The sequence below is a fragment of the Crotalus tigris genome, unplaced genomic scaffold, assembly GCF_016545835.1.
Source record: "Crotalus tigris isolate CLP2741 ecotype Arizona unplaced genomic scaffold, ASM1654583v1 scf7180000023617.9722795, whole genome shotgun sequence".
Lineage (NCBI taxonomy): Eukaryota > Metazoa > Chordata > Lepidosauria > Squamata > Viperidae > Crotalus > Crotalus tigris.
Genome location: NW_024100081.1, coordinates 3,712,213 through 3,725,994, shown reverse-complemented (window position 1 = coordinate 3,725,994; position 13,782 = coordinate 3,712,213).

The following is a 13,782-nucleotide window of genomic DNA, read 5'->3' as shown; positions in this document are numbered from 1 at the left end:
TGTGGTCCTCAGGGCTATCCCATCAGAAGTCAAACTTCCTTCTTACCTTATAACAGGGCTGTCAAACTTGCAACGTCATGTGATGTGTCACGATTGCTGCAGCTGGGGTGGGTGCGGTTTTGGCATGAGGCATCCAACCCACAGTTTGACACCCCTGCCTTATAACAAGTACTTGTAAAAACAGAGAAGGTGTTTTCTAACAACGTAAATAAAGAAATACTGTAAGCCAGTACTTGCTTATTTGTAAAACTGCCAGTCAAGATAGGTGCCCAAGACAACCACTATGGTCTTTACTCTCTCCAGATTATTTTCTACCTTCAAATGAGGCAATGAAAACTTCTGTTTTCAGGACTGAGGGAAAGAACCCTTTGATACAGCTCTGGTCAGAGCTGCTTAAAATACAGAGAAGTACAGAAAAACTCAACATATTTTGACTTCTATTACTACACCGGTCCTCCAAGTTAACAGACAGCTCTATTTCAAGTACACCTTGGCTCAGTGACAGAGCTCTATAGATTTATTCTAAGCATAACTCCATCTGTCAAGCTTTCTGGTCATAAGCAATCAATACCATGCTCTCTGCAAAATTAAGGTCATGCATATGACTGCTGTAGCTACTGTTTTATTTGCTACAACTCCAATTCCATCCAGCCTGAATGGTCAGTGGTGAGAAATACCAGAATTGTAATTCAGTTGTATCTGGAAGCTCACAGATGACCCATCACTGATAAAGATAAATCATTCTACCATATCCAAAACTGTCAGGACTCTTCCAGATGGCTTCATCTGAGGAAGAGGGCGTACCCTGTGGATATAATTTCAATTGAAACACTGCATCTTCCTCCTTCAGCTCTTCAGAAACTATAATTCAAGACACTAACCTTGAAGCAACCTCAAAGAGAACCAAATTCGAAAACCTGCTGGACTTAGACTAATTCAAGAGTTATTGACTTCATGAGATATAAGTTCCTTTGTTGACTAATGAGCATCAGTTACACTCAGGTGGGTCCATCCATTTCTAGTATAAAGCTTCTGCTAGAAACCAGGATAGTATTGGAATCTTGTGCTTGAAACCTTGCCTTTTTACATGACCTCTCCTTGACCTCCATTTATGCTTCTGTTACATTTCCTACCAAACTCCTCTGGACACATGATATTACCGTAAATGCCGGCGTATAAGACGACTTCCGCGAGCGCTGAAATCGGCGCCAAAGACGGGGGTCGTCTTATACACCGAGTCGTCTTATACACCGGAAATACTGGTAGTTTCCGGCGTATAAGACGACGTTCTAGGAATGCGGCCTGGCTATAAAGACGGGGGTCGTCTTATATGCCGGATCGCCTAATACGCCGGCATATATGATATCTATTCTATCTTCAAAGCTCAGCCTGGACATGAACTACACTTCTGGATAGATAGTCCTCAAACTATGATCATAATTGAGCCCAAAATTTCCATTGCTAAGCAAGGCAGTTGTTAAGTGAGTTTTGCCACAGTTATTAAGGGAGTCACTGTAGCTGTTAAGTTAATAACACGGTTGTTAAGTGAATCTGGCTCCCCATTGACTTTGCTTGTCGGAAGGTCTCAAAAGGGATCACGAATGGTTGTAAGCCGAGGGCTACCTACCTACAATTCTGGCCTATTTTCCTATGTTCCCTCCACTTGTGCGCTTCTTAGGCAGAGCATAAAAAGGAAAGAGGGAAAGAGGGGATCTCCATCTAGCCATGGTAAACATTCTACTCTTTGTGAGTAGAGAAAAAAAAGCCAGCTAGTTGCTGTGTGTGAAAAAAACATTTTACCTAAATGTATAACTATTTCTTACTTTGTGTGTAATGCTTTTTTAAAAACCCACAAAATAAAATTCTTTTCTTCCATGTGTAAAGCAAATAATACGAACCCAGGCTTTAAGTGGCCTTCTAAACTTGGGAAAGCAGCCCAATACACCAAGGCAGAAACAGTGGTAGCCAAAACTAGTACAAACCATTGTACAAGTCCAGGGTTTCCAGAGGATTTGTACTTCAAATCCTTACCAACTAGATATTCGTTAACTTTTGAAGGAGCTGCTTTGGGCTCACATAGTTTTTCTCCCCAGTAGGACTACCCAAAGGTGTAGCTAGGGCTCAGAAGTAAATAGCAATGGGATATTAAGGACAAGATCCACATTCACAACCTGGAAGACGTTTATCCACTTGTCTACAACACTCTTTTTCCTGGTGGGGCAGTTTGGATAACATAGGGCAGGTGATACACAAGTGATAGCCGGAAGGAAGGAAGGGAGGAAGGAAGGAAGGGAGGGAAGGGGGAGAGAGGGAGGGAGGGAGGGAGGGAGGGAGGGAGGGAGGAAGGAAGGAAGGAAGGAAGGAAGGAAGGAAGGAAGGAAGAAGGAAGGAAGGAAGAATCTAGCACTGTCTCTTCCAGGCAGTCCAGACTGCCCAGTGAAAAAATAAAAGGCAAGATTTCAAGCACAAGATTCCAATACTATCTTGGTTTCTATCCTCCCTCTTCTCCACGGGCATCCACCATGGCAGACCTGTGGAGAATGAGTATTCTGTATTGTTTAGTTGGGAGAATCTGTGGCCCAGAGTTTGGTAACCAAATTGCTTCAGAAGATAAGAGGCATTCACATCAGGTGAGCAGGTGAAAAGATCTGTGAACATCTCATGAAAGTAAAATCAACACACACTGCTGTGCTCATCACACATACATAGAAGAAGAGAAAAGTCGGAATTCAGATAAAAGTAAACAGGTCTCAGGAGTGGAACATTTCCAAAGAGTTCCTTTCAAATAAACCCAAGGTAGACAAAAAAAAGAAGACCTTTGCAGTTTTACAGTGTAAGTACAATACATGGGCACAGCAAAAAAAGATCATTTTTTGATTGTTTGGCATTTCTCATTCTTTCAAGCCAACATAGTTATTGCTGCTGTAGATTTCTTTATGTAAGCCTCAGGCATGTGGTGTTTCCTGACCCCTCTGCCATTAATGTCAACATGTTGACAGGGAAATCTGAAGAAAGGCTGTAATAGGTACAACTGCTCAATTGACTGGACACGGTGATTGTCCGTAATGGAGAAGGAGAATGGAAGAGGGTGAAGCATAGGTCTTCACCTCCTCTTTATGCTTCCATACCGTTTCCTGAAAATAGCTTCTGACTTAGGTTTTAATCCAGCCACTGTAGTTATGAATTATCTTCATTATGTGAGAAAGCTCGGCCTGCCTGTTTGATAGTTGTTATCAGTCAGGTTCCTGCTGCCATTTAAAATACTTGATGAATGTGTAATATGGCATTGCAATTTTTATTGATAAGACCATGAGAACTCTCACCCAAACATATTTTTAGTTCTATTTCATTGCCTCGAAGCCTTCTGCACCTTTTTGTAATTATGGGACCGAGACTAGGCATCCTTTTTCTTTCATTTCCACAGAAAAGAATTAGATAGGCAAATAGCGGAGATGCAATGGTTAAAGTATCAGAATAGAAACCAGGAGACTGTGAGTTCTAGTCCCAACTTAGGCACAAAGCCAGTTGGGTGACTTTGGGCCTTTGCCAGGAAAATTACAGAGGCTTGTCTGGGCAGTTTCCACAAATACACACTGAAGGAAGAGGAGGAGGAGAAGACCCAGTATAGATTGATTGGTTATGTGCAATCAAGTCAGTGTTAATTCTTAGTGACCACATGGATTTTCTCCAGGACAATCTCTTTCAACCTGCTCCTTCAGATCTTCCAATGATGTAACCTTAGCCTCTATAACTGAGCCCCTCCACCTGACAGCTGCTTGACTTCTTTTTCTTTTTCTAGCTTTCCCAGCATTATAGATTTCTCCAGGGAGCCAGGTCCTCGCATAATATGTTCAATAGATGATCATTTGAACTTGGTCGTTTGTGCCTCAGATGAGGCTCTGAATTGAGTTGTTTTATTGAGCCATGTGTTGATTTTCTTGGTTATCTATGACATTCTCAGAATCTTCTCCAATACCAAAGTTCAAAAGCATCCATACTCTTCTTATCCTGCTTCTTCAAAGTCTAAATTTTGCTTCCACAGAATCACAAAGGAAATCATTGCTTTGTTTTTATAGACTAGTCTTTGTTCACATAGATGCATCACAGCATCTGAATATCTTTTCCCTTCATTACTACCCTGAGTTGCATTTATTGATTATTGTTTCCTTTAGTGTAAATACAGGTAGTCCTCGACTTAAAACTGTTCATTTAATGACTGTTAAAAGTTTCAACAGCATTGAAAAAAGTGACTTTACACTTACAACTATTGCAGCCTCCCCATGGTCACATGATCAAAATTCGGACACTTGGCAACTGACTATAATTAATAATTAAGATTATTAATAATAATTAATAATAATAATAATAATTAAGATTATTAATAATAATTAAGATGATGGCTTTGCATTTGGGCCCTTTCTTGCCCAAATTAAAAACAAAACAAAAGTAGGAGAGGAAAGGGGGGGCAGTAGCAAGTGTTGGAGAGAAAAAAACCAAATGAATCCTTTTACAACAGGCGCTTGTTTCTAATGAAGAAAATAAATCCACAGTTCTGATGTCAGGCAGTTCTATCATTTATCCAGTGAAAGGAAACACTTTGTTTAGTTCAGCCTGAAGTAACCCAGAATGCTTTGGGGCACAGAGCAGTGCCAAAGTGTGTTACATGTGAATATGGCTAGCAGCTCTACCTATCATTTTTGACACGTGCCATCCTTTTATGTGATCATATAAAACATAGAGCGGAACAATCCTTAGTTTACCTGCTGATTACTCCTGGGGTATCAAACTGGATTCCTGTGCATTGTAGCAATTATGTAATTACCAATATATGTGATTAGCTCTGATCAGCATTTCCTGAGGTGAGAATGAGAGCATTCCAGAACCCCAGAAAGCATTTTTTAAATGTTTGTTATCTCCAGCCTAACAATTTGCAAAATGTTTAATTGGTCTTGTGGAACCGTTGAAATGAAATGTCATTCAGAACGCAGTGGGAATGACATTTTTCTGATTACAAATGTAACTCACTTGGCCACTTACACCCAGGAACCACGTTTCTAGAGAATGCATGTTATGCGATGGCTATGCAGTTCAGCTCTGCCCATTTATCTCTTTAACCCATAGGCTGCTTTTCACATGATCAAAGATTTCAAAACTGTCTATAATAAGATCAAAAATATCTCAGTAAGAAGAATTAGCTATCACTGAATTGTTTTAATTTTTAGGATTTGTTTGGAAATAATAGAATCAGGAAAACAGATATGTTGTGACATTATTTACTCAATTTGTGAGGGAGTGAAATTTGCTGTCTGTGCTTTAGAAAAGCAACTGCAGCCAGGCAGAAAAAGTTCCCACCCCCACTTCCCTCCTGCTTTCATACATTCACACACAACTTTACTTACAAATAGCCAAGCCGATATTTGCAGCTGCCTGTGATTACTGACCCACAGACTGGCATTTTCAAGGATGTGCTGACATCCACAGACAGCTTCAGCTCTCAGACAGGTTCTCAGCTTACAAAATCAACTGCTAAGAAAGAATGGGAAGAGGGTTGTGTGTAACTGAAAGGTGAAAGCCTACAGATGAGGAAGTGGAGGCCATGTTTGGAAATTGGCAGCTATTACAACTGCCAGGACTACAAGCTATGGAGAGCACACATCCTGATGGGGGTCCTGCTTGGACCATGGAGCTTTGTTGTTTTTAGGAGCAATTGAAAAAAGGAACAACCATACTGAAGCAGCACTGTATTCTATTCTTCCCCCTCTTTTTGTATGAACTTTTGGAAAAGGTTGTGTTCTACTTTAAAGACTTTGAGACTTTTATTTGAGCTGAGTATTCAAAGACTAAAGAGACCTAAAACAAGATGGATCAACAACATCAGCAAGTATTGAGGACTCAATTAGCAGAAGAAAGCTCAGGACCATATAGGTTGGAAGAGGTCTTCACCCTACAGTGGACAACGGCTAAAATGATGATGATGATGATGATGATGATGATGATGATGATGATGATGAAGAAAAGACTGAGTATAAAGGACTGAGTAGTAAAAGCATAATTACATGGCAACATCACCTTGCAAAGTCATAGAAGAGTGGAGCTGACACAGAGCAAGGACTGTTTTCTTAATACAGTGTGGATTTTTATTCTCTTTCTTTACATGGAGGCATCTGGTCCTCTTCAAATAATTCAGAAAAGATGATGGAAAAAGGAAGAAGAGGAGAGGAGCCCCATCACATTGATGAGGAAAACAATGAGATGAGAAATCACTTTGGCTGGATGTGATCACAATCTATAGTTCAGTTCAGAATGTCGATTGCAGGGGATTACCAGTCACATCAATAGTAACCCTACTCTGCCGACTGCACTCACAATCTCTCAGGAAACTAATTCAGTTGTTACTTCATAAAATGGAGGGGGGATGTTCCTGTCGCTCCATATTTTCAAGAAAAATGAATAATGCTGTTGCTTTTTCTCCTTCAATAGCTGCTCAGCATCATTTATGGCAAAAACAGCAAACCTCATAAGAAAAACAACTTTAATCAGTTTGGCAAACTGAATCCAAACTAAAAAAAAAGTCCTTAAAATTTGCCTAAATGCAAACAAGGAAGGAGTCAAATATCCCTCTCACAGAGGTGCTGTGCCTCCTTTGTCTCTCTGCCTAAGTGACCTTAGTAACCAAAAGTAGGTTTTTCTGGCTTTCAAACTGCAACTGACATAAAACCAAGGTACTTAAGTCTGTCTAACCTACCTGAGCACTGAATCCAAGCTACTGGATTTTAGATAAATTGCTGCTGCGGTCATACCAAATGGTAAAATGTACCTTTACGCCATGGTATTACCCTTGTTTGTCATCTATCAGGATTACTAAGAGCTGTTTCTGTTCCATTCTAAATTGGAATGGATCCAGGTAACTGAAATATATATAAATTAGAATGGATCTAAATAATAAGCATGATAAAAAAATTCTAGTGTTGAGAAGAACATTAGTTAGGGCATGATGCTTATCCAGAATGATAAAAGATCTAATTAATGTTTTTAAGGCAGCAAAACCTTTATTTTTCTTTTGGAAAAAATAATAATAGATCAATCTTGTCAGATACTGATGTTCAAAAAAGGTAGGAATCCAGAGGATAGATGCTAGATCTTTGTCTTTCTGGGATGTTATCCACACTCTCACTGTATACAATTCAAAATATTCAGTACATCCAGGAAATGGCTCACCTCTATTTAATTTCTACTTTGCCAAAATTATAGTATCCAGATAGGTAAGTAATGTTTTCCTCTGAAAAATTCATAATGGAATTTCTCATAATAGATCTTTCACCCAAAGTATCACTCAGCAACTTAAGCCTGCTTGTGGAAGACCCATCACTATCCAAAAAAGGTTTCTGGATATTTGTAAATGCAATTAATTACAGAAGAATTCTATTTATTTACCACATTTACAACATGTTAGATTATTATAGTTGTCCATCAGGTTTGGTAATTCTAATTCTGACCTTTTTACCATTTCGCTTCTAGTTGTTGTTCTGATAATTTCATTATTTCCAGAATGTAAGAGAACTGACAAAAGCACAGTAAGGCTAAGACATCTGTAAGTGTCTATTTCAATAGGACAAGGAACCTCCTTATCTTGTTTTATTATATTTATGTTCTTATTATCTGTGTTGAGCATTAGTCAAGGGGTAGGATATGGGAGAAATTAACTTTCAAAGAAATAATAATGGATCCCTTTGTATTGTATTGCTGATAATGGGAATTTCACTGAGAAGATTCTGAGTTTACAGTTGCACTAAATTAATTTTTGACTCCTTACAAGTGCCTTACAATTGATTTCCAAGAAAATAAGAGTTTGGGTATTTAAAACTGAATATTTGTGGCTGTACTTTCTATTTTAATTCAACTTTTGCTTCTAAATGTAGTTTTGGTTTTCAAATGATTATGTTAAGCTAAGTATATTGTTCAAATGATTATGTTAAGCTAACTATAGGAAAATATTTGTCTTGTGAACTCAGAAAAAAAAACCTCTTATTTGACTTGCTTAACTATTCTGGAAGACACTGTTTAGTACAATATTTTAATTCCAATGCAGTGATGTGATTCTGATATAATTTGCCAAAATATAATATAAATACAAGAATTAGACATTAGAGAATATAAAAACATCATGCAGTCTCCTAGTAATATCTACAAACTACAGTGTCTGCTATCTGAATAAGCATTTTGTTTTTGCTCACCGGCCCATTATTGTAATTCACACTCTGATTCCTCTCTCTTTGGCAGCTCAAAAGTAATCAAGAAGACAAGGAAGTCCAGGAAAATTAGAAATGAGCTGAAAAGTGAACTCCAGTTTGTTTCCATGGCTTTTCTCAAATTGCTTGTACCCTTAAGTGGGCTGAGTGATAAGACTAAAACCATGAGCATCTTGAGTGCTGAAATAGCTATCTATGTAGATGATTTAGGGAATTATGTTCTTCAGAGCAAAGTTTGATTGCCTTGGTTCATAGAAATTATGCATTTAAATCAGTATCCCCTAAAGCTTTTTGGTATACTGAGGAGTTTCATTTTTTGATGAAGTAATTTTCTTAGCTGGTGTAACTTTGTAATTCCAGTGCCTAAAGACACAACTTTCAAAAGCTGCACACTCATCTCATTGCAGCCAAACGCAAACCACTTTCAATTGATCTGAATTCTGCTAGGCCAGGGGTAGGCAACCTTGGCTCTTTTATGACTCGTGGACTTCAACTCCCAGAATTCCTGAGCCAACATGGGAGTTGAAGTCCACGAGTCATAAAAGAGCCAAGGTTGCCTACCCCTGTGTAGGCCAAATAGGTCCTCATCAGTTCTCTTACAGACTTGCTTTACTTCTTTTCTATTCTTAACATCCGTTTTTTTTTCACTTCACCTTTGGATTGTTTTCTTAATTCCCAATCAACATTAAGTATTTGTAATAATACTTGCCTATTTTTCCTTCTGTTCTTTGCCTTTGTTTCCTGATCCCTCCATCTCTATTCCAAGTTATAACATTCTTCTTGGGAACAAGGCCCATGCAACTGTGTTACCTGTAACAGTGCTTTTTTTGTAAAAAAAAAAAAAAAAAAAGGTGCCGGAACTCACACACGTCATACAACCCGTCTTGCCTACCCTACAAGGTTCCATCCAAAAAAGGTGCCAGAACTCCGTTCTGGGCATTCTATGACAAAAAAAGCCCTGCCTGTAAACAATGCCGAATACACTGATAGTATTGTGTAAACTCAAAAACAGGAACAAACAAAAACAGAACCTAAGCCCCCAAGATTTCAAACCTTCGACAACTCCAGTTAAAGAGACTAGATACCTACAGCTTATATGATCACAGCCAATCAGTGTAGGAAATATTGGGAAAGATAAGCAGTAAACTCTGATGCTTCTAAGAGTGTCTGGTTTATTTTATTAATAAATACTACAGGAAAACAAATGTGAACCTTTGAACTTTCTTATATTTATCTTCCTGCAGCTCTTCACTGACCCACTTCTGCAGAACTGATGCCTAAAGCAGTTTTATCACAAATAAAAGCTTTGATTCTGTTGGCCCTTTCCTTCCTTGTCTTTTCATTAGTCTCTCATTTAATCAGACTCTATCAGCATATGGTCCTTTTAAGTCCTTTAATTCTAACTGTAATAACTAAAGCCTTTTCTGATAGGGGTTTCTTTAAAATTCAGTGCAGGTTTTACTGGTCACTGGGGTCACAGTGATAATTTGCACAATCTAGTGCAGCAAAAGTAAAAATTGAAAAGCTTTTTAAGGAAAAAAATGCAGGCTATAATGAGGACTTGCTGCTGTGTTGTTTTGGCCAGAAGTAAAAAGCAAAGAAATCTGAGAGAGCCAGACTTTTTCATCAGAAAACTGATCATTTTTTACTTTTACGTGTTCAAGCTTTCAGTTTTAGAGCCAACTTCTGAATGATGATGACTATTGAAAGAGCTTCCCTTGTATGAGGGTGCAGATTGAAGTGGCTTGTTGCTAATTTGTGAGATAAAAATACACCAGCTGTATCTTTATTACTCAAAATCACAATGGAGATTTATTTGCGGACAAACACAGAACGTTTGTTTGCATCCTTTTCATTCCAATGGGTGGTCCATAACAGAAGGTAAGTATAGGCAGAATCATTTGCATAGCTATTGTAAGTTGGCCAAAGCTAAGAAGAAATTCAACAAGTCTAACTAATTGTCCGCACAGATTTCTTTCATGCAGAATTGATTGATTTATCCATTTGATGAGTTGCATCTTGCCCTATTGCTGGCTCTCAAAAAAGGACATAAGGAAAGATATAATTGATATATAGACACAGACACATATAATAAGTGATACAACTTCTTAAAAGTGTGATTGTATTTCATGTGTCTGTTTTGCTGTATATAGGACTGGAATTGGCACTGAGTTGAAATGGCATTCAGAGAGGGGAAGCGTAATGCTTTATTTTCAGTGACATAATCCTAATGAAAAAATTTACTTCTCTCCAAAAGATTCATTTCCCTCTTGTAGTGCCAATATAGCAGCATCAGTAACAGCTTCTTTCCTCTGGCAAATTGCAGATTCAGAGCAGGGGCTCGTCAGGAACAAACTTTGTCTGACAACTATTATTTAAAAAGAACAGACAGACATTGTTAAATTGATGTACAAGTATTTCCAAGGCTGGCCGGAATACAAGAAGAAAGCTGGGCATCAGCATCTTTGTTTATATTGCTAATGACTATCTCTCCTGGACTTTGTAGTACTTTGGCTGACAACTATTAAGCACAACCCAAAAACATTCTTGTGCAATTTGTCTAGCAACTTATATTCTTCACAACCAGCCCTGAAGTATATTTTACAGGCCACATGCTGTTAAAAATATTAAACCCCCCTCCAGCAAATTTACATTATTCTTCATAATTCAAAAATACTACTCATTCCAGTGATACTCCCTAGAGATTAGAGATCAATAAAAATTAAGCTGATGGTTAAAAACAATACAGGTAATCATTATGATTGTTGCTTGCTTCTACTTCTCTCTTTTAGCTTTGTCTAAAACAGTGGTTCTCAACCTTTTTAATGCCGCGACCCCCAACCGGTCGTAAGTCGAGGACTGCCCAACTGGTCATAAGTCAAGGACTTTCCCTGCCCGGGAGCGCCACGCATGCATGGTGCCCCCCCCTGCGCCGGCCGAGGCGTAGCTGGCAAGCGGCAGAGACGGCGCAGGCCGACCACCGGCTGGGCCACCAGCTGGCCCAGCTCAAGGAAGGTAAGGCACCCGCCGGGCCCCACACACGCCAGCAACCCTCCCCGCACCCGCCGGCCTCCCACCCCTGGCCCTCTTTTACTTAGATTTTTAGTAGTTGCTCAGCAGGGAGGGGTGGAAACTTCCAGACAGCTCGCCTTCGCTGCAGACAACTTGCAGCACCGTTTGCAGAATGGGACTTTTGGAGGGCTCAGCAGGGCAGAGACAGCCTGGACAATTCCTATTGGCTTTTGAAAGCCAATAGAATTAGACTCTATTCAAGAGAGTCTATTCTCTTGGCTTTCAAAAGCCAATAGAATAAAAGGGAGTAGCACAGCTAAGGAAAAGGGGGGGGGAAATGGCGGACTGCTTTGTTTGGCGACCCCCGTGAAATGGTCGTTCAACCCCAAATGGGGTCCCGACCCACAGGTTGAGAACCGCTGGTCTAGAACATAAAATAACCCAAAGGAGAGAGGTTTGTGTAGAATAACCAGAATATCTGTCACAAGACATTGTTCAGGCCATATGCACTAATGTCTGGAAGGCAATTAAAAAGAACTCCTCAAGTGATGATTAATTGAATATATATTTTTCATAACAAAGTTATGAAAGTTCATGAAGGTAGCTGGGTGGAAAATCCTGCTTCGTTCAGTCTAGAAACAAGAGAGAAAAATTGCTTCGGAGGGGGATGGCCTGCTTTCTAGTTGATTAATGTGCTCTAATAAGACTTCTGTCGTCTTCCTAGCGAAATTCTGATGTGATTCATAGATGCTGGACACTTATCTGACAGAAGCATTTCTTCAAGTGCTTTGGGGAAAATAGCCTGCTTGTGGTTTGAATGTCAGTGCTTTGACTCCAAGCAAAGATTACATGGAGTTCAAAGCAAAATCGTGTGATTTTAGAAATTGTTACAACTATATAGAAATATACTGTATGTACCAAATCTGAGTTGTTTCCTGACTAGGGTTGTTGATGCATAAAAGCCATGTTTAACTATATCATTTCATAATCTCTGTCAATGCCTTTCCCCTCCATTGCTTTCTCTTTAGCATGAAGCTAAAAGAGAACAGATGAGCAATTTAAAGAACTCGTTATAGATCAAATCAAGCCCACCGTGTTCCTGTAACCTATTATTTGGGAAATCCTATATATTTTGTTTTATTCTATTTAGTATGATGTTTGGGTACCAATTTAGGATTCTGACTGATCTCATCGATGACAGTCAAGAGGAAATATTTTGATTACTTTGAAGTATTTAAAGTAGATGGACCTTATTTCCCTGTTCAGATATTCAAAAAGAGGAAATATCAGTATTTCAAATTCCATCCTGATATTACTCATCTCCACTAAACAATATACCTATTGTGGAGACATGTGTGGGGAGACATCTGAAGAGAACTTTCCCACATGCAACTACAAGGCTTAAATAAAAAGCAATGCCTCCACCTCCATAACTTTAAACAAATAACCCTTGAAATAAGCTCTTTTAATAACAGTATTTACTTTTCCACATAATCACTGCCATTCACTATATACTTCTGCCAATGACAAACAAGCTTTTTAAAACTGTCATGAAACAACTCCATATTTTGTCTCTTTGACCAAATCTTGGCATTTTTCCCATCTCTTAATTTTTGTCAAATAGAGGGATTCAACTTTGCAATTGCCTTTTTGGGTGGCTAGTGAGGTGTGAGGCGTAGGTTGTCATGTGGCAGCAAAATTTCCTTCTTGTGCTTTTAAATCTACTTAAAAGCTTCACAGTTGGTGCTAGGTTCAAGGAAATTCATGTAAATCTGTTCCCCCCCCCAGGATATGGTAATCTGTGTTCCCCCTCCCCAAATCATAGATTTTCCTGCCAAAACCTAGAGGTTTTGTTTGTTTTGGGATCATAATGATGTTCCTAAGCTCTATCAGTTCTTACAATGTTGCTTGGTGGACTGAATTAATTCAAATGTTTTACTTTTTTAACTGCTTGATCATACCATCTCTCCATTTCATAGCAGCTGTATTCATCATAATAGTATTTCACAGAGATTTTGTTGACAACTTTAAGAGATGCAGAAATGTCAGTCTGTTTTTCTGGAAGAAAAAAACAGAACACTAGAAAAATTATGCAGCATAATATTTCATAATTCAAAATGGGCCAAACTTTAATAATACAAACTCAGAAACATCCTGAGTTCTCCAGAACTCATCAAGGTTAGGTGAATCCAAAATAAGAGATGGGAAAATAAAAAAAGAGAAGAGAAAAAGAAAAAAAAATCAGTTGTGATCATGAGAATTATTTTAGAGATACTAGCCAGGATTCTTCTGGTTACAATTTTGGTAGGGTCTTATTTTTCCCTCTTAAAAATACTTTTGAAATGTTATAAAAATGAACCTGGATCAACTGAGAATTTGAATTTCTGAAGTGTTTATTATGCATCCAGTGAATGTAATATAGAATGCGCAAATATACATATGCTGTTTAAGAAACATGTGATAAGCATGATCTCCAAGCTTGTTAAGCTGAAGTGTTTGGATTCAATCCAAGACACTGTGT